Source organism: Vigna umbellata, chromosome 4, assembly GCF_029865625.1.
Source record: "Vigna umbellata cultivar VRB3 chromosome 4, Vumbellata_1.0, whole genome shotgun sequence".
NCBI classification, from domain to species: Eukaryota; Viridiplantae; Streptophyta; class Magnoliopsida; order Fabales; family Fabaceae; genus Vigna; species Vigna umbellata.
The window spans coordinates 51,630,436-51,650,750 of NC_142168.1; positions in this window are offsets into that span (position 1 = coordinate 51,630,436).

Genomic DNA, 20,315 nt, shown 5'->3' on the forward strand with positions numbered 1-20,315 from the left:
GCGCTTAAACCTTTAAAACTTTTCTTGTAAATTTATTTAAGGAAGAAGAAGAGGTTTTTAGCACAAGGACGACGCGAGCGGTCACACGTTTGCTTAAACCTTTAAAACGTATTTTTGAAATTTTATTTAAGAAAAGAAGAAAAGGTTTTTAGCACAAGGACGACGCGAGCGGTCACACGTGCGCTTTAAACCTTTAAAACTTTTCTTGTAAATTCTTTTTATTTAAACTATCAATATCGTATTATTAAATATATATTTTAGGATAAGTGAATGTCTAAAATAAATAAATAGAACAAAATAAAATAAGACAATAAAGAAAAATAAATAAACAAAAGAAATTGGAGAGACTGAACGGACGTTGGGGACAATATTAAGGATAGCGAGCGTTCGTTGGGGAGAGGACGAACGTCCATTGGGGACAATATTAAGGATAGCGAGCGTTCGTCGAGAGATATAACGGACGAACGTTGGGAATGAAGGCTGAATAACGAACGCTCGTTGAAGAGATGACGAACGGACGTTGAGAAATTGAGGCTGTGACGAACGCTCGTTATTGAAATGACGAACGAACGTTCAACAATGGAAACTTAAAGACGAACGCTCATTGTTTGAAACAACGAACGGACGTTCAAAAATGGAAGCTTAAGGACGAACGTTCGTTATTGACATGACGAACGGTCATTTAAAAATGAAAGCTTAAGGACGAACGTTCGTTATTGACATGACGAACGGACGTTCAGATATGGAAGCTTAAGGACGAACGCTCGTTGTTCGAAACGACGAACGGACGTTCAAAAATGGAAGCTTAAGGACGAACGTTCGTTATTGACATGACGAACGGACGTTCAAAAATGGAAGCTTAAGGACGAACGTTCGTTATTGACATGACGAACGGTCATTCAGAAATGGAAACTTAAGGACGAACGTTCGTTATTGACATGACGAACGGACGTTCAAAAATGGAAGCTTAAGGACGAACGTTCGTTATTGACATGACGAACGGACGTTCAGAAATGGAAGCTTAAGGACGAACGTTCGTTATTGACATGACGAACGGACGTTCAAAAATGGAAGCTTAAGGACGAACGTTCGTTATTGACATGACGAACGGACGTTCAAAAATGGAAGCTTAAGGACGAACGTTCGTTATTGAAATGGCGAACGGACGTAAAGGCTTAAGGTTAACGAACGCTCATTCCTTTAGCTAACGAGCGCTCATTCGTTTGGATAACGAACGTTCGTTAGGGAGAAGGATGAGCGAACGGTCGAAAAGGCTTAAGTTTAACGAGCGCTCGTTCATTTTGATAACGAGCGTTCGTGTTGGGGAGATGGCGAACGGACGCTATATAACGAGCGTTCCAAAAGAGGCCCAAGGCTCCCGGACGTACGCTCATTTCTGGGCCAGGCCCAATGGAATGATTTCTAACCTAGAATTTTCTACGGGTTCAGAAGGTTCATCCCCATTTCTCACTCTCCAACTCGCGCCTTCTATAGAGACCTAAGGTCTTCTACTCTGCACCACGTACTCACCGTCGCCTCTACTATAACCGGCCACCGTCGCCCCAACCAGAACACGCCTTGGCCTCGCCGGCGGCACCTCGCGCCACCAGAACCACCGTCAGCCAAGACACCACCATCTCCACTCTTCTCTCTTCAAAAACCAGCGATTCTCAGCGAAGATTTTCCTCCGCCTTCATCTCCGATCCCTTCACGTCATCCACACCCATCATCATCAACTTCACCATTGCTAAAACCTCCACGACGACCACAACCACTGCCACGATAAGGCTCCCCGTGCCTATCCCCGTCCACTTCCTCGACCACCTCCACGGCCCCCTACACGGCCACCATCACCTACCAGGACAACCTTAGCAACGCCACTGCCACCACCACACAGCAGACTACCACTTCCAACCCGCCAACCACGAAACAACCAGCCACTCTCTTCATCTCAAGCCTGCCCAAAGTAGGGGTATTAAGCCATCGCCTCCATCGTCCCATTCATCTTCACCGAAAGAGCGATTCCAGTGGAGGAGACTTCGAATTTCAGAGGGTCCACTTGAGTCTTGGGACGTAAGGGTTTCACGAAAAATGGTGCAATGAGTAAAGTGGATATTACTGGGTTAGCGTTTTTTGGCAGTGATTTTTACTGAGTTTCCCACGAGAGTATGATGTATGTATATGGTAACTATGGAATCAAGCTGACCGATGATGATAGCAAGCGGTCATGGAGAAGGATGATGACCACACACCATAGTGTTTTTGAACAGATTATAGGTAATCCTCGTATGCGTTATCATTCTAATTTTATCATACCATGAGAAAGAGAATAAAGGATAAACTGCATACCTGAGAATGCCTCTGGTATTCGTCACTTCAGACCTCCTCCGCCTCCTTCCGATGATCTCCCCCGTCACTCTCTAAAACCTTTCTTTTCTCCTCTGATCCCTCTCTCCGCTCTCTCTTTCCAAAGATCTCGGGCCCCCCTCAAAATCCCCTCTAACCACCTGGTCCCCTCTTTTTTTTCCAAAAAAAATCTTAGAAAAGTCCTTTCTAACAACCTTGTCTCCCTCCTTCAGACACGTCCCCCATATCCCCTTTTCCACGTTTTCTATTTTTTTTTATCTCAATTTTATTTTATTTTTCAATTATTTTTAATATTATTTTTCAATTTTTTTAATTAATTAATTTTTTTAATTATTTTGATTAATTAACTCTATTAAAACAAATTGAAAATAAGAAATAAAATAGAAATTGAATTAAAAGCATAAAAATAGAATAAAACAAAAAGGTAAAATAAGATAAAAGGAAAATAATAAATAACCAATAGAATTTTTACAACCCGGACAAAATTGAGTGTTGACAGCTGCCCCTCTTTACTTAGATATTACTAAATAATATGAAAATTTAATCTTTTCGTATTATTTAAGTAAAGCTAAGTAAAGATAAAAACACTAATTTTGTCTGGGTTTCATGTTAGAATCGCTGCAGCGGAATTGTTAGCGTGGAATAACAAACCAAGAGGGTTTTTAATACGAACGTGTGCCTTTTAATTTCTACTCAATTAAACTTACCAAGCAAATAATAAAGACAAATAAAGAGAGTAAGGTTGAGAGAAATTTGCACAGATGATTTTATCCTGGTTCGGATCTTACCAATCCTACGTCCAGTCGCTTATCTCAAACAAGATAAACCTTTTTCACTAACACAAAACAATTACAAATTAGAATCACAAAGAAACACAATTTGTAAAAGTTTAGAAACCACCTCTCTTGATACCACAAGAGATGAACCTACACCTCCTTTGAGTCTTCACAAAGGATGAACACCTCCTCCGAATACTTCACGAAGGATGATTCTCTTCCGAACACCTCCTTAGACACACCAAGGATGAACCGGCTATTTCCTCTGTCACCGTAGCAGCACTTCACCAGCTCCACAGACACGAGTTTCACAAGCCGAACAAGAACACACAAGTCTCAATGATTTCTGAGTACTAGAGCACAAGGGAAGAGTTGTTTTTGAGATAAACAGAGAGCCAATTTATAGACTCAGCCAAATACTCTTCCATTCTTCGAAAACGGGCCATCTAACGCATTTAATCGATTAACATAAGTATTAATCGATTAAAATGAGTACAACGGCTAGTTTTTCAAATCTGAAAACCCCAACGGTCAGTGTTAATCGATTATTCTCAAGATTAATCGATTAGCTAATCGATTATTATACACTTTAATCGATTATTCTAGTGGCACTTGGGTTTTCAGGGCCAGCCTCTGTTTTAATCGATTAATACTTGTTTTAATCGATTAATACAGTGCGATTTTGACTCTGGACATTAATTATATAATATAAAATTACATGGAATCAAAACCACTAAAAATCTAAGTCCTAGACACTAAACTACAATTATTACAAAAGCTTTCCATAGCAATACAAGTCTTCATAACATCTTGAATCTTGATTTCTCTTGACTTGATTTGGACATCATCAAAACTTCATCTTCATCATTTTGCTAACATTCTCCCCCTTTTTGATGATGATCAAAAACTCCTTTGATTTAAAGCTTTTAGTAATAATCTGGATAAAACACAACTTACGGAAGAAAAAGTGCATTAGTGAATAAGCACAAATAGCACAAATAGGCAAATAAGCTTTAAACATTTTCTCCCCCTTTTTTATCATAATTAAAAAGTTGTGTTTGATGTTCTCCTCCTAAGATAATACTCCCCCTTAATAAAAGCAAGTATGCATATGAGCTAAAAATATTTTAAATTTAAAGATTCATTCAAACATGCACAAAAGGATATATAAAGCAAATATTTTTAGGATTAAAGAACTTATAAAACATTGTTTAATCATATATTGAACTATATAAGATAGGAATTTTAAAAAAATGCAATCCTAAGATATTTCTAAAAAATTCCTAGATCTCTTCTAATGTTTACCCCTGTAGATACGCCTCCAACTTCGTAATGATAATCCTCTAGGTTGTTTCCATATTTTGTTTAGATCTTCATCTTGAGGATTGTCATCATTCTTCGCTTCATTTGTTGTCTTCTACAACTCTTCATCATTGCCTGCATCTAATTCAACTGACTCAAGAGGTTTTGCCTCAAGGTCTACAATTTTATCAAAGACAACATGCACACATTCTTCTATTTCAAATGTTTTCCGATTGAAAACTATATATGCTTTGTATATTAGAAGATATCCAAAAAAAAATAGTTTCATCGGCCTTGGAATAAAATTTTCTTAAATTTTGTTTTAAAGAAATTCTAAATATTAAACAATAGGTACCCAACTACTTGTATGGGTCCTTTGGGTTAGATTTAAAAAAAATCATTTTACAACCCAAACATATCTACCACTTGGAACACCATAATGCTTAATTTTACATTTATTTAAAGTATGACCCTTTTTCATACAATAAAAGCATGATACAAAGTTTGTGTTCCTATAAGTTGTTCCTTTTTCTACCCATGTTCTACGGGTTCTATTATTATGTTTATTTTTAATTTTAGGAACATACTTATTTTTAACAACCTTATTTTCATTATTTTTACTACATTCTCCTAAGGTTGTGTGTTCTAGTAGTTTCTTAAAATTTTCACAAGAAGCACATTCATCACTACTAGTAAATTTACCTTTTTCAAAAAATAAAACTTTATTTTTCAAATCTTTATTTTCTTCAAAAATATTTTCAAAGTCTGATTTCAAATTTTTATTTTCTTCAGAAATATTTTCAAAATTTAATTTTAAATTTTTGAAATCCTTTTTCAATTTCTTATGAGCTTTATCTAATTTTTCAGATTCTACTATTAAAGCAGCATAAGTTTCATGCAATTCATCTTCACTAATTTGACTATAATTATCAAAATCGCTAGATGTACTTACTTGGCTTCCAGCGTCGTCGTTCACCACTAGACAAATGTTTGCTTCTTCATCAGATTCGCTCAAATCGGAAATTGTTTCGTTGTCATCGTCCCATGCGATGTAGGCTTTCTTTTTCTTGAAGTTTTTCTTTTCCTTTATTTCTTCATTCTTTTTTTGATTTGGGCAGTCCGCTTTTAAGTGCCCCATTTCTCCGCAACCATAACATTTATAGTGTGAGGAAGATCCTTGATTTTCTTTCTTTTCGAATTTTAATCTTCCTTTGTCTTTTGATTTCATGAACCTGTTGAGCCTTTTTATCATGAGTCTCAAATTTTCTTCATCTTCTGAATCTTCATCTTCCATTTTGCTCTTGCTCCTTTCTACCTCAGATTTCAAGGCTAGACTCTTTTTCTTGGTTTTTGCTTTTGCTTCTTCTTCATCTAGTCTTCCGAGGTCAAGTTCATGTTCCCTCAACTTTCCAAAAAGTGCCGCCATAGTCATGGTGTTGAGATTTTGTGACTCCGAGATTGCAGTCACCTTAGGTTGCCACGACCTGTCTAAAGACTTCAAGATTTTAATGTTTAATTCATCAGTATCAAATGACTTACCTAGTCCAATGAGATGATTGACAATGTTGGTGAAGCGTTTTTGAACGTCGGAAATTGTTTCTCCTTGCTTCATCCGGAACATTTCATACTCTTGAATTAGGGAGTTCTTTCTTGCCCTCTTTACGTCGTCCGTTCCTTCATGTGTCACTCTGAGCACGTCCCACATTTCTTGAGCAGTTTTGCAGACAGAAACCCTGTAGAACTCATCAATAGTCAATGCTGATGCAATAATATTCCGAGCTTTTACATCATTCTGAATTCTTTTCTTTTCTTCAATGGTCCATTGACCACGGGGCTTTGTTTCCTGTATATTGTTAGTAGGAACAGAAGAACCAGACGCAATAACATCCCAAATTTCACAATCAATAGATTCAATAAATATTTGCATCCTTACCTTCCAGAATGCATAGTTCTCACCTGTAAATAGTGGGGGTCTATTGATTGAAGCACCCTCTGCAAAGGTTTGATGTGATCCTGCCATTTGAATGACTATCAAAGCAAGCTCTGATACCAATTGTTAGAATCGCTGCAGCGGAATTGTTAGCGTGGAATAACAAACCAAGAGGGTTTTTAATACGAACGTGTGCCTTTTAATTTCTACTCAATTAAACTTACCAAGCAAATAATAAAGACAAATAAAGAGAGTAAGGTTGAGAGAAATTTGCACAGATGATTTTATCCTGGTTCGGATCTTACCAATCCTACGTCCAGTCGCTTATCTCAAACAAGATAAACCTTTTTCACTAACACAAAACAATTACAAATTAGAATCACAAAGAAACACAATTTGTAAAAGTTTAGAAACCACCTCTCTTGATACCACAAGAGATGAACCTACACCTCCTTTGAGTCTTCACAAAGGATGAACACCTCCTCCGAATACTTCACGAAGGATGATTCTCTTCCGAACACCTCCTTAGACACACCAAGGATGAACCTGGCTATTTCCTCTGTCACCGTAGCAGCACTTCACCAGCTCCACAGACACGAGTTTCACAAGCCGAACAAGAACACACAAGTCTCAATGATTTCTGAGTACTAGAGCACAAGGGAAGAGTTGTTTTTGAGATAAACAGAGAGCCAATTTATAGACTCAGCCAAATACTCTTCCATTCTTCGAAAACGGGCCATCTAACGCATTTAATCGATTAACATAAGTATTAATCGATTAAAATGAGTACAACGGCTAGTTTTTCAAATCTGAAAACCCCAACGGTCAGTGTTAATCGATTATTCTCAAGATTAATCGATTAGCTAATCGATTATTATACACTTTAATCGATTATTCTAGTGGCACTTGGGTTTTCAGGGCCAGCCTCTGTTTTAATCGATTAATACTTGTTTTAATCGATTAATACAGTGCGATTTTGACTCTGGACATTAATTATATAATATAAAATTACATGGAATCAAAACCACTAAAAATCTAAGTCCTAGACACTAAACTACAATTATTACAAAAGCTTTCCATAGCAATACAAGTCTTCATAACATCTTGAATCTTGATTTCTCTTGACTTGATTTGGACATCATCAAAACTTCATCTTCATCATTTTGCTAACATTTCAATCATGAAAACAAAACGAACAAAATGATTCAAGTCACGATGCCAAACGACCAATGTCAAGTAAAGTATCAGTAACAAAAACTAAAACCTGGATTTGACCATTGCCTCGAAGAGGGCCAAACTCGCAGAACATAAATTTAAATTCGACCATTGCCATGCAGAGGGCCGATAACAGAAAATTAAAACCTGGATTTGACCATTGCCTCGTAGAGGGCCAAACTCACAGAACGAAAATTTAAATCCGACCATTGCAATGCAGAGGGTCGATAACAGAAAATTAAAACCTGGATTTGACCATTGCCTCGCAGAGGGCCAAACTCACAGAACGGAAATTTAAATCCGACCATTGCCATGCAGAGGGTCGATAACAGAAAATTAAAACCTGGATTTGACCATTGCCTCGCAGAGGGCCAAACTCACAGAACAGAAATTTAAATCTGACCATTGCCATGCAGAGGGTCGATAACAGAAAATTAAAACCTGGATTTGACCATTGCCTGGCAGAGGGCCAAACTCACAGAACAGAAATTTAAATCTGACCATTGCCATGCAGAGGGTCGATAACAGAAAATTAAAACCTGGATTTGACCATTGCCTCGCAGAGGGCCAAACTCACAGAACGGAAATTTAAATCCGACCATTGCCATGCAGAGGGTCGATAACAGAAAATTAAAACCTGGATTTGACCATTGCCTCGCAGAGGGCCAAACTCACAGAACAGAAATTTAAATCCGGCCATTGCCATGTGGAGGGCCGATAACAGAAAATTAAAACATGATTTGTAGCTTTGAAAAGTTGATAAATGCCGAGTTAAACATGAAGATTTTGCAAACAATTCTCCTCGCTTCCTCTGAGATGATGTTATGTCATGATGGTGCATGAATGCATAGACACATGAGACTTTCATTTTGTTCTTTTCTTTTACTCTCGCTTCTCATCATCATCATTTTTTTTTTTTTTTAAAGTTCCATGCTTGGAATCCATTGTTAATATTGTCATCAAACACGATGTACGTTCAAAACGCATTCCTTAAAAACAACGTTGATATGTATAAAACCCTTTGATGAGCAGGAAGAAAGCGTAACCCTGAGTTAAAATTCTTTTTATCGCTTTTTGCAATCCAAATTAACTTGAACCCTGTAGGATGTGGAAGAATGGTTATGAAAAGCAGATGAATAATGATTTTCTGTGAGCAAATATTAACGTATGCGTGTCCTTTATTTGGGGGAAAGTGCTATTAACATGTTGGGCTCCCATATTGCCCCAATTTTGCACAATAAGTATGCTTTGGAAAAGTGAAAAGATTTGTGTATGAAGAATTCCCCCCAAATTGGATGATCTTCAATTGACAGGGAGACCCATTTTTTTTTTTTTAACTGAATGCGTCGTTCACCACATCATTCTGTTTCCAAGCTAAATTCGTGAGAAAGATTAGGACAAACAGTTTTCAGTCAGCGTGGACTTTTATTAGCTTGTACCGTGGTTAAAGGTCAAAAGGTTTTGAAAGAAAGGATAATGAAGGCCCAAATAAGTGTTTGACGGTTAAAGTTTTTAAACAAGAATCATTTGCAAGGTGCCCAGTCAACTGTCTTTAGAGATTTGAACTTCAAGCATCCTTTATTGTTGTTTTTTTTCTTTCTTTCCTTTTGGATCATTCTTATCGTTGCCCCTGTTGTGATCCTTTATGATACTTTCCTTTTCATTCATTTTTTCTCATCTTTGGATGCTTATGATGTACCCTTTTAAATTGACGTCGACCTGTTAATGATTCTTGTCTAGGGTGATGAAAACAATTATGCATTTTGGCTCAAAAGGGGTGCAATTGGATGAACTGTTTTTTAACGATTGGATAACGAAAAACGGCCACACGTCACTCCGAATCTTGTTTGTCTGACTTTCTCTTGAATTTAACCCTGAAACTAAACTATGTAGTGCTTGACACATCAACTTCATTTTTCCTTTTTTTTGTTTCTTTTGTTTTCTCCTTCTTTCTTTTCCTTTCTTTTCTTTCTTTTTTTTTTTTTTAATTTTTTTTTTTTAATCAATGGATTATCAGTAGTATGTAACATGATGAAAACTGCCCCAATATTAGACGTATGGCGAAATCCTTCATCTTGTGGGAAACAAAAATTAGGGTTCAAGTAATGTGAATGCAGATGCTTTATCAAAAAAAGAACACCGGTTACTCCCAAAACCTTGAATCAGGGAAGTACTCACCAACGGTATTTTTCAAAACTTTTTTTCGAAAATACTATGTCCTTGACAACTTTATTAACAACAAACTCAACATGTAACCTCTTTTTTTTTTCTTTTTTTCGTTTTTCCTTTTCGACATCCTCCAGGACCAAGCTTGCCAACCTGATATACCTGTGATGCTTTTATCAATACGCGTTTACTTATTTTCATTTTCATTTCCACTTGACTACTTAACAGCTCAGCGTGACATGCAATATTTCAGATGGAATGCAAACAACCAAAATATGAATGAAATCACGTGAAATTTATTTATTGAATAAAACACAGAGTACAATAAGCGTTAAAGACAATATCAACATCCCTTTAATAGCAACCACTATCACGGAATCATCATGCGTAAAACTTTTTTACTGCATCAGAATTAACTGGCAATGGTAACTCCTCTCCGTCCATTCTCGTGAGAATTAGTGCCCCACCAGAAAATGCTTTCTTCACTACAAATGGCCCTTCATAATTTGGAGTCCATTTGCCTCTATGATCCTTTTGTATGGGTAGAATCTTCTTCAACACCAGCTCACCTTCATGAAATTCTCTTGGGTGTACCTTTTTGTCAAATGCCTTCTTCATTCTTCTTTGGTACAATTGTCCATGGCATACTGCTGTTAGTCTTTTTTCATCGATGAGATTGAGCTGGTCGAAACGAGCTTGAACCCATTCCGCCTCTTCTAATTGAGTTTCCATTAAAACTCGTAAGGACGGAATTTCCACTTCAAACGGAAGTACTGCCTCCATTCCATATACAAGCGAGAAAGGTGTTGCCCAGTCGATGTTCGTACCGAAGTGCGATAACCATGCAAAGCAAAAGGAAGCATTTCATGCCAATCCTTATATGTGACCACCATTTTCTGCACAATCTTCTTGATATTTTTGTTAGCAGCCTCTACTGCCCCATTCATCTTTGGACGATAAGGAGAAGAATTAAGATGATGAATTTTGAACTCCTCACATAACTCTGTCATCATCTGGTTGTTCAAGTTAGTGGCATTATCAGTGATGATCCTGTTAGGGAGCCCGTATCTGCAAATCAACTCCCTTTTTATGAACTTGGTCACCACCTTTCTAGTCACATTAGCATAAGAAGCGGCCTCAACCCACTTAGTGAAGTAGTCGATTGCGACTAATATGAAACGGTGTCCATTTGACGCCTTTGGCTCTATAGCTCCGATGACATCTATTCCCCACATCGAAAAGGGCCATGGTGCAGACAACACGTTCAAGGTCGTGGGTGGAACATTGATATTACTTGCGTATACCTGGCATTTCTCACACTTTCTCACATGTGTACAGCAATCATTTTCCATAGTCAACCAAAAATACCCCGCTCTCAGTATCTTCCTGGCCATTGAGTGCCCATTCATGTGCGTGCCAAATGTACCCTCGTGTACTTCTTTTAGTATCAGCTCGGCTTCTTTTGCATCTACGCATCTAAGGAGAACCATATCATGATTCCTCTTATATAGAATATCCCCACTCAAAATGAAACTGCCAACCAACCTCCTTAACGCCCTTTTGTCGTTTTCTGATGCCTTCTCTGGATATTCTCGGGTCCTAAGATAATGCTTAATATCAAAGTACCAGGGTTTACCATCTACCTCTTCTTCGATGAAATGACAGTACGCTGCCTTCGCATGACTCTTCATTTCAATCATTGGCAATTCTGCATCTTGATCAACTTCAAACATCGATGACAAGGTAGCCAATGCGTCTGCTAATTGATTATCTTCTCGCGGTATATGATTAAACGTGATGGAATCGAAATACTCAATTAATCCCCTGATGTAAGCTTGGTATGGAATTAATTTAGTATCCCTAGTCTCCCATTCTCCATTCAATTGATGGATGACCAAAGCTGAATCTCCATATACATCCAGAATTTTTGCTTTAGACTCTATTGCTGCTCGAATTCCCATGGCACAGGCTTCATATTCTGCGATATTATTCGTGCAATTAAAACACAACCTTGCCGTCATTGGAATGTATTGATTCTTAGGAGAGATAAGCACTGCCCCTATTCCATGCCCCATTACATTCGAAGCCCCATCGAATAATACCGTCCAGGCTTTTTCATCTTTGTCCTCTTTGTTCTCAGCAAATAAAGCCATGATATCTTCATCAGGAAATTCAGGTTGCATTGGCTGATAATCATTAATGGGCTGATGGGCTAAATATTCCGCTAAAGCGCTACCCTTGATAGATTTCTGAGTAACATATACAATGTCATACTCCGATAGTAGCATCTGCCATCGAGCTATCCTTCCAGTGAGAGCAGGCTTTTCAAAAATATACTTGATAGGATCCATCTTGGATATCAACCAAGTAGAGTGGCTCAACATGTATTGCCTTAGACGATGAGCAGCCCACGCTAGTGCACAACAAGTTCGCTCTAACGACGAATATCGTTGCTCGCAATCTGTGAATCTCTTGCTCAAGTAATATATGGCATGCTCTCTTTTCCCGTCTTCATCATGCTGACCCAATACACAACCCATTGAATTATCCAATACGGTCAAATACAAAATGAGCGGTCTTCCTGGCATAGGTGGACGCAATACAGGAGGGTCTTGCAGGTATTGTTTGACCTTTTCAAAAGCAACTTGACAATCTTCATTCCAGACTACGGCCTGATTTTTCCGTAGTAACTTGAACATTGGTTCACAAGTAGCAGTTAATTGGGAGATGAACCTAGCAATGTAGTTCAATCTTCCTAAAAAACCTCGAACCTCCTTTTCTGTTTTGGGCGCAGGCATTTCCGTTATCGCTCTTACTTTGTCCAGATCAACTTCTATCCCTCTTTGGCTGACAATAAAGCCCAACAATTTTCCAGACTTTACTCCAAACGTGCATTTGGCAGGATTTAACCTGAGTTTGTACTTTCTCAGTCTCTCAAATAATTTCCTTAGATTGAAAATATGCTCCTCTTCTGATTCCGACTTTGCAATCATGTCATCCACATAAACTTCAATTTCCTTATGCATCATATCATGAAAGAGTGTCACCATTGCCCTTTGGTATGTTGCCCCAGCATTCTTGAGTCCGAAAGACATCACCTTATAACAGAATGTTCCCCATAACGTGATAAAGGTCGTTTTTTCCATATCTTCCGATGCCATTTTAATTTGATTATATCCCGAGAATCCATCCATGAACGAAAATAACGAAAATTTGGCCGTATTATCAACCAGAGTATCGATGTGTGGTAACGGGAAATTATCCTTCGGACTTGCACGATTCAAATCACGATAGTCAACACACATCCGAACTTTCCCATCCTTCTTAGGCACTGGTACCACATTCGCTACCCATTGTGGGTATCTTGCCACAGCCAAAAATCCTGCGTCAAATTGCTTTTGGACCTCTTCTTTAATTTTTAGTGACATTTCCGGCTTCATTCTTCTCAGTTTTTGCTTGACTGGAGGGCATTCCGGCTTGAGTGGGAGCCTATGCTGCACAATATCGGTATCTAGACCCGGCATGTCATTGTAAGACCACGCGAACACATCTTTAAACTCTTTCAACAGGACACGCAATCTTTCCCTCACTTCCGTTTTCATACTAGTACCGATTTTCACCTCTTTTATCTCATCCTTCTCTCCCAAGTTGAGTATTTCAATCTCCTCCTGATGGGGTTTTATCTCCTTAGACTCTTGTTCCACTAATCTCAACAATTCTGGAGAGGGTTCCACATCATCTTCGAAATCATCTTCCGTATTATTGATAGGGTGCTCAAAATTAGGAACATTGATATCATTATTTTCAAAACAATCATTGTCACATCTGCATCATTTAAATTTATGAAAAAGTATAAATAAATAAGATAAACAAAGAAAAATGCCAAATGATGATGAAATGCAACTTTATTATCACGCTGAGTGAAAAGTAAAAAGAATCAATCCGCAAAACCTCAGTTCTAAAGCCCCAATCGAAACTATAAGCTTAATTAAAACTATTACATTTTGTTCACATTAAGCATCACAAGTAAATCCAGTGTTTCCCAATTGTTGAGTTGAGTATCAGGGGAGCAAGCCCACACAAAGCTAGAACTTTGAGGCCTTTCTTCATCCTCCATGGCTGCTATCTGGCCAGTGTTGATCCACCTAGCACTACGAAAGCTTTCCTTGATGTCAACAATGTGAATTTTGCTCTCTCTGGGCCCTCGTCTTTCTACACGGGCCAGACTGCGCTCTTTTCTTTCTTCAATCACCCTTTTCCTGTCTTCCTTGGTCGGTTTATACCCCAAGCCATATCTGTTCTTGTTTTCAACGATTTCTAGAGGGAATGTTCGCCCCTGCCGATATTTGCCCAAACCTTCCCCATATATATAGCCCTCTCTTAGCATAATCTTGGCCATCATAATAGAAGCACATGATAGACGAGGATTTACTGGAAACGGTTCCACACAAGCATTTCCCACAATTTCCAACGATTGGAAGGCTGTCTCGAGAGCTTCTTCAACCGCCTCGATGTAGCGCGTGGATGATGGCCCACTCACAAGAAGATCCTCTTCTCCTGATACTATCACCAGCTTATCTCCTATCACATACTTCAACTTCTGGTGTAGTGTAGAAGGCACAACTCCCGCCGAATGAATCCATGGGCGCCCCAACAGACAACTATAAGCTGGCAGGATATCCATAACCTGGAATGTTATTTGAAAAACGCATGGCCAACTTGCATTGGTAAATCCACTTCTCCCATCACTTCTCTTTTACTGCCATCAAACGCCCTCACAATCATTGAACTTGGCCTCATATGCATTCCTTCGCAAGGTAGCTTTTCCAGAGTTGCTTTCGGCATGACATTCAAGGAGGACCCATTGTCCACTAAAACACGTGCAATAACATGATCCAGGCATTTCACAGAGACGTGAAGAGCCTTGTTATGCCCTCTTCCCTCAGCTGGTATCTCATCATCCGTAAAAGTGAGATAATTATTAGCAACAATATTGCCAACAATACCTTCGAATTTATTCAACGAAATACCTTGCTCCACGTGAGCCTCACTGAGTATCTTCATTAGCAACTTTCTGTGTGATGCCGAATGCATGAGCAAATCTAACAAGGATATACGAGCAGGCATACGGTTTAACTGTTCCACCACCTTATATTCACTTTGTTGTATGAATTTTAAAAATTCGCAAGCCTCCTCTTCAGAAACTTCTCTCCTCTCTCCCTTGTCGGGGATTTCCTCTGTCTGTGCACCCTTCCCCTTTAAGAATTCTTTTGCCTTCGCGGCCATCGTTGCTTCCTTATCATTAACCCTTTCTCGTGCCAACTCTGGTGACGTGAAAATTCGACCACTCCTAGTCATTCCCCCTATCCCTGATACGTTTTTGACGACAGGGTCAACGCTTTGCGTTTCGCCTGACGCATGCGTCCCGTATCTCCATGGGACGGCTTTTTCGTTCTTGTAAGGAAAAGGAGCTGGTACACGGATAACAACGGGCGACCTTCCTTGAGCTGGTGGGATAGAGGTAGTCTTAGTGAAATGAATCACCAATGGTTCCGGTACAATCATACCAGATTCATCACCAGTTTGTGCAAATACATCACCTTCATCCCTCTTGTAGCATACCTGCATCAGACCACGATCTAGCAGGTCTTGCAGAATTTCTTCAAATTCAACACACTCCTCAATAGAGTGCTCAGCCTCTGGGTGGAGCGCGCATGCCATACTCTCATCATAATCACCCTTCAAGATACCCACTTTCAGCAATGCCTCCAAAATAAACCTCCTAGAGCTCTTGACTTCTTCCACATTTCTCACCAGCTCATGTTCTTTCACTTCGACAGCATTCGTCGAAGCACTTCCATGCCCTGATAAAGGATTGGCCTCGACATTAGGCTTATCCTCTTGGAACTTTAACCACCCAGAATCAATTAGAGTCTGCACTTTATGCTTGAAAGCCAGACACCTCTCAGTGGAATGACCAGCGGCCCCTCCATGATAACTACACTTTGCATCTGCATCATAACCTCTTGGGTACGGAGGCTGCAAAGGCTTCAGGGGACAAACCACAACTAAACCTTGTTTGATAAGATGAGGCAATAATTCCGTATAAGTTGTAGGAATTGGAGTAAAGTTAACATAATTTCTTTCCTGGTTCCTTCTTGGATAAGTATTGGGACCCACATTCATATTGGAACCTACGTTTGCCCCTCCCCTCCAATTATTCATCGGAATGTATTGTGGTTGATAGTACCCTGGTTGTTGTTGAGGCCTAATTTGTTGACCAAATGACGCGTTGGCTGCATGTGGATGTTGACCCTAGTATGGTCGATAGTTATGGGTGGGAGCCTGACCTCTCCACACGGGGGTTACAGATGTTGCATGCACATCTCCCTCTTTTCTTTTCCCTGAGTTGAAATTGGGTTTTTTGGAATTTGCACCCGCCGACGAGCCATATGCAATCTTCCCATTTTTCAACCCGATCTCTATTCGCTCGCCTATCACGATGATATCGTCAAAATTTGAAGATACATTTCCCACCATATGTTCATAAAATGGTGGTTGGAGCATATTTACAAACATTGCCACCATTTCTTTATCATACAAAGGCGGCTCAACTTGTGCAGCCAATTCCCTCCACCGCTGAGCATACTCCTTAAAAGTTTCGTTTTCTTTCTTCGACATGTTTTGCAGCTGTAAACGATCTGGCGCACATGTGTATTGTATATGTACTGCTTCACAAAAGCATCAGCCAAGTCCCCAACAACGAATTCGAGTCGGCTCCAAATGGGTATACCAGTTTAATGCCACTCCAGCCAAACTATCTTGAAAAACATGAATGAGCAGCTGCTCATCATAGCATATGCAGCCATCTTTCTGCAAAACATGGTTAGATGGCTCTTTGGGCATGTATTTCCCTTATACTTCTCAAAATCTGGCGCCTTGAACTTATGTGGAATTTTGACGCCAGGAACCAAGCTCAATCTAGAAACATCCCCAAATCCATAACTTTCATACCCCTCCACAGCCCTCAATCTTGCCTCTAGGCTCTCGAGTTTATCCTTTGCCCCATCGACATTACTAGTTACTCCCTGACACAAAGTATATGGTGCAGCCCCTGTAGAAAAGCCCTCTCCGGTAATCACAGGTGGCACCGGAGTTACTCGTATTCCATCAGACATGCTTGCATGCATTCCTTCATTTACCATGGGTGCGGACATTACAACAGGTCCCTGAATACTGATTGGCGGTATGTTGACAGTGGTAGGGAAAGAGAATGAAGCCTGCTCCCCTTCTGTGTATTCTCCCACAGGTGGGGTGTAACCTGGAGGTAATCCATACATTGGGAACGGAACAGACTGGCTCCCAGAACTGAACACCGGAGGGTAATATTGAGCACTTCCCTCAACTTGCGCAGGCGTCGCCCCTCCCGTAGTCTTTAGGGCTTCGAGAGCCGCCAAAATCTGGGCCATCTGATCCTTCAACTGGCTGACATCAGCCTTAATAGATTCGTGTGACTGCTCCCAATTCTCCATGACCTTCGAGTTAGCTCTGGTCCTGTACGGATGTCGTGGAAAATTTGTCGTTGTTTTCTCACTTGTACTGCTGATTATTATTTTTATTAAATTAAATTAGATAAGGATGAAAAATGCAAAACAAGAAAACATGATGCATGCTAGTGATAAGTGGAAATCACAGGATAACGATGACAATACTGATGGAAAATTAACACAAGCCGATACCAACAAACATCCCTTCTTTCATTTAAAGAAAATTTGATCCATTACATAGTCTAAGGAACAAAACCATAATTCTGATGTACATCAATCCCGCGCCCGGGCAATGAAAGATTTCATCTCTCCCACCAACCATTTACAATGATTAATAAACAATTCTATTTCCGCTGGTGAGTTACAAAAATGAGTGCTTGCTTCAGCATTCGACACCATCCTGGGGATGTCTTCAATTGCCCCTTTGCCAAAGCAGCCAACTGAGAGAATCTTTCCTTCCAGTGCTTTACAGCCATTTCTTGCTCGGCGATGTGCTCTTCCATTCGCTTTATCAAGGCCTGATGCCTTTCTTCAAATTCTATCGACCTCCATCGCTCCTCCTGTTCCTCGATATATTCCTCCATTTGTTTTATCAGAGTTCGATGCTCTTCCTCTGCTTCTGTTAGCTTCCAACGCTCCCTATTCATATCCGCCTCAAACGACATGGCCATCTCTTTCATCTCATGCCCCGCTTTTTCTATCTGAATCTGCGCTTCTCTTAATCTCTTCAGGGCTTCTCGTTTATCTCTTTTGGCTTCTTCGTAGAGGTGCTTCCACTCCTTTCCCTCTTCTAAAGCCACCTTCTTCTCATTTACCCTCATGGATAATTCCTTACTCGCGGCAGCTAGATCCTGTTTCACTCGAAATGTGTAATCCCTCTCAGCCTTCTGGCTTTTGACAAGGTTTTCATAAGCCCGCGACTTTTCTTCATTATCATTTTTCATATCCACAAGATCATTACGCGCCCTTTGTAATTCGTTTTCCAACCTAGCATTCCTAATTTTCAATTTCTCCATCTCAGCTTTTAATTGTTGCACCTCTTCACTTTCTGGAGCTTGGGATGGTCCTTCACTAGCTGATTGATCCTTGATTGGCTTGAAAGGCAGCTTGACTACTTTCACTCTCTCCAGAATCCAGGTGTGATAACTAACACTGCTATCCACTACTCCATCCCTCAAGTCCTTCTCTGCTCGAACAACATTTTCCCAGGCGCTTTTAACCTTTCTTAACAATTCGATGAAATGCCCGTCTTCGTAATAAATGAATAGGGTAGCAAGGTAATCTGATGAAGGTGCCCCTTTTATGGATGCCCAAATTGTCTTTGCACCAAAAGAGGGTTGTAATTTACAGTACCGGGCACCTATGAGAGGCACATTAGGAAAACTACCACAATGTTGTATAGCCAGTTTATTTCCGAGCCAAGGAAGGCGCCATTTTATACTTCTTTCGCTCAAGCCGGCAAGGAATCGGGCCCAATCGTTTCCTCCTTTACCTTTAAGCCCTTGGTGTGACAAAGTCTCCGATAGACTCTTAACGTCGACCATTCCTTAAACACGCGCGTTGTCATCCATGTATACAACGCCGGTAAGCAACAAAGAATCTTCTTTCCCTTTCTCTCATGGCAAAAACTCAAAGTCCCATAAACATCCGCAAGAACTGCTGTTACAGGATTCTCTGATCTGGTTTTACTCGCCACGAAGACGTCTATCGCGGTGTAATCCACAAATTCTTCTATTTTGGGAAACAAGACAATGCCATATATGGTGAGGGCTAATACATCCATGAAAGTTTCCCAATCCTCTTTATCAGCCAGATGATGTAAATACTGCTCTAGATATCCCTGTGATAACCCATGCACTTGATTCCTCATCATCATCCTGTCTTCAAGCTCCTTGGGATGTAATTTCATGATGGTAGCAATAGTGGGTATAGAGGCATGATGCTCTAAATGTTGATAGGGAGTGGTGCCCTCCAATGGCAAACCCAAGATATGCTCGAACTCCTCTATGGTTGGCGCCAACTGAAAGTCTTGAAATGTGAAACATCGAAGCGGAGAATCATAATATTGTGCCAAGGCTGTGATAGCGGGTATTTGTACTTCAACCTCCATTAAATTCAACAAATTTCCATATCTTCTCTGAAAGGTTTCTCTTTTATAGTCTTAAGCCTTTTGCCCAAGTTTATCAGCCCGGTCAAATTTCCAACATGAGTCCTTAGACTATACTTCTTTCTTAAATCGGAAGAGTCGGTGTGCCGTGTAGCATCGGATCTTGTGTTAACATCCATCTCGTATGAAGTCAAGTAGGTACCTGTGATTTCCCTTAAAATTAACATGTTACTAAATGATGTATGAATATGATGCATGATAATAAAATAACATGACAAAACAAAACACATGCATGGTATGAAATGTAATATCATAAAAAAACGAACAGCGTGAGGGTTACAGAAGCATATATTCCTCCCATCGTGCCCTACAAAGGTTCATTGCTTTGAGTTCAAGGTCAAGTATATGCAATCTCACAAGGATGATTTCCTGAACCTAAAGGTCAAAGGTCACTAGAGCTATGGCCCCCTTCATAGCATTCCACAACAGTCGAGTAATCAACTAGGTGTGAAAACACATATGAAGAGAACAGACTCTAGCTGGAGTTCTCACGATAGCCAAACAGGAAGTACATCCCAGAGTGACACCGCTACACAACTCCTCTAATTCTAAGCTACGCTCAGACCCGGGTATAGGGCCCCACTCATGATATGCCAAAAGTGTGTGTGTGAAGGGAGGAAATTATGCACACCCAAACCCTCACCTGCAAAACAACCAGAAAAATTCCCAGGCAGATATAAACATATTGTCTACCCTAGGGTTCAATATTCCACAGTTATTGCAGTTATTCCAAATATCACACATAGATAGAGAAAAGGGAAAGAAAAACACAAAGCAAAACCACACCAAATTCGCGCATCTAATTAAATGGCTCGACTCTCTAGACGTCCCCAGTGGAGTCGCCA